The 2,493-nt window shown below is 37.9% G+C and overlaps 1 protein-coding gene across 1 annotated transcript in view; it reads left to right on the plus strand.

Moving 5' to 3' along the window:
* LOC105545763 (serine/threonine-protein kinase Nek5-like) overlaps window positions 1-2,493 on the plus strand; it is a 71,229-nt gene that overhangs the window by 40,023 nt on the left and 28,713 nt on the right. The window lies entirely within an intron of this gene.

Here is a 2,493-nt window from a genome sequence, read left to right on the forward strand (position 1 = left end):
ATGTTCTTATAAATTACGTGGAAATTACATACACTGTGAGAAGTGTTGTAATTATTGTGTAATGTGTATTATAATTTTGCCTATCGAAGTAACAAAGTCTCGTAATTAAAGCAATAAATGTGTTGATAGATTATCACAATTGATAAGTAATTGATAAATTATCTTCTTTTCCCCTTAACCCTTTTTCATATCAAGTCTGATCTAGCTTATTTTCTTATTCATAGAGCTGCTTAACTGTAGGCACAGACCTATACCCCTGCCCTTTTAATATTCTTTCTTCCTCCTGCTAAATTCCACTGTATGGCAGGTGAAAAAATAGTTGTGTATATTTCATTTCTCAAAGAGGTTACTAATATGAATCAATAATTGAATCGTTAAAATCAAATGATCATTTGAGACATTTTGAGAAGATACATTTCATTCAGCATTTATGTTCTAGAGATCTTCAAAATATGGACATATTAGAAAGAAAATAGTATTCTTAAATTGGTCTTATGGTAGATTTTCAAAAATTTTACTCCATAATAGATTTCTGCAGATCTACAATATTTTCAAAATTTTTTCACACTGATGTCGATATTCTTGTGTCCAGAGTAATTGACACCTAACACAGGCCTGAAGACTTAAGTCTAAGAGTTCTTTTTAAAAAGTGTTTGTCATCAAATTTTTTTGTTCAGGGCTAGGAATTTGTTACTTTGACAACTGTGGTTATTTATTGTTGAAATTTTGGATGAATTATGAAAAATACAAGAGGCTATGTGATGGTAATCTCATTAATAGTGAAAATGAGATAAGCCAGAATGATGAGAAAATAATTTCTTCAGAAACATATAATGGGAAAAGCAGATGTTTTATCTTTAAAGATACTGGGCACTGTTGTGGTTTTTATCTATCTTCATAACACATTTTTAATTATCTCCACAATTATCAAAAGTTGCATCTTCCGTTCATTCAAATTCTAATACCCATATTGGACTCAATTAGTGAGGGATGTAGATTTTACAAATGAACTGGGAGCAGCCACAAAACTCCCTTTCCCTTTTCTCAACCACTGGGAAAATATATCCTCCACTCTTTGTCTAGATTTGAGAACTGTCAAGCTATCAATTATTTTGACCACGTGTGATTTTATCTCCCAAGCTCTCACATGAAACAATAGAAAGGGTCCTTCTCTTTCCTGGATGCCCCTTTGATGCCTGGTAACCCCTCCTCTTTGTATACTCCCCCATCCCCAACTTTCTCTCTGCTGGAGGTCTAATTACAGGCCATGGGATGGAGGAAGAGGAATTTTTTTTTTTTTTTTTGAGACAATCTCACTCTGTCACCCAGGCTGGAGTGTGGTGGCCCCATCTCGGCTTACTGCAAGCTCTGCCTCCCGGATTCACATCATTCTCCTGCCTCAGCCTCCCAAGTAGCTGGGACTACAGGCGCCCACCACCATGCCCGGCTAATTTTTTTTATTTTTAGTAGAGATGGGGTTTCACCATGTTAGCCAGGATGGTCTCAATCTCCTGACCTTGTGATCTGCCTGTCTCGGCCTTCCAAAGTGCTGGGATTATAGGAGTGAGCCACCGTGCCCAGCTGAGGAAGAGGAATTTGTATAGAATTGTAGGGGTGGAAAGGGAGTAGGTAGACAGAGAAATAGAGAATGTCTTTTGGATAGCCCCTGGGTGTCGGAATCATTTTTCTCATGAAGATATTGATATATGTGCCAATTAGGCTTTTGAGACAGATGAGTGCTTACAATTTACCCTCATTTGATTCAGGAACTATCTGTGTGTCAGGCACTTCACAGCCCTAATCTCTTCTAATCCTTGTATCAATTCCTGTGAAATGGCACCATGCCCACTTGACAGCTGAGGAACTAAGACTCAAAGACTTTAGCTTGTCATTTCATCCTGTTTCTAAACCCCTGATTATTAACTTGCCTCTTTGTAAATTGGGGATGCTTATCATGATGTTCCTTCCTAAAGGAGGTGTTTCTGAAATGACAGTTCTGTCTTTGGAGCCTTAGAAGTTATTCATATTCCAAAAAACTTATGATCTGAAATGTGGTTTTTATTAACAACCAGTAGTTACAGAAATGTTTTACAGGAAATTCTACAAAAAAAAAAAAAAAAGATAGATACGTAAAATGTGAGTATAAACTTGAAAATTGTTTGACTGGAATTGACTAAAATTGTGCTGGAAAAATACCTTAAACATTTGGAGAGACAGCTAACCCATGATTTCTTTTCTCATTAACCATTTATGTGCGGAGATAAAGGGATGGATGGAGGGACACATTCTGCTCTCAGGGAGCTCAGTATGTGGTGCAGGAAACAGATATGCAGCCATTCTTTTTTTTCTTTTTTTTCGAGACGGAGTCTTGCTCTGTCACTCAGGCTGGAGTGCAGTGACGTGATCTCGGCTCACTGCTACCTCTGCCTCCCAGGTTCAAGCGATTCTCCTGCCTCAGCCTCCCCAGTAGCTGGGATTACAGGCGCCTGCCAC

This window comes from Mandrillus leucophaeus, unplaced genomic scaffold (genome assembly GCF_000951045.1).
Source record: "Mandrillus leucophaeus isolate KB7577 unplaced genomic scaffold, Mleu.le_1.0 Scaffold338, whole genome shotgun sequence".
Classification (NCBI taxonomy): Eukaryota; Metazoa; Chordata; class Mammalia; order Primates; family Cercopithecidae; genus Mandrillus; species Mandrillus leucophaeus.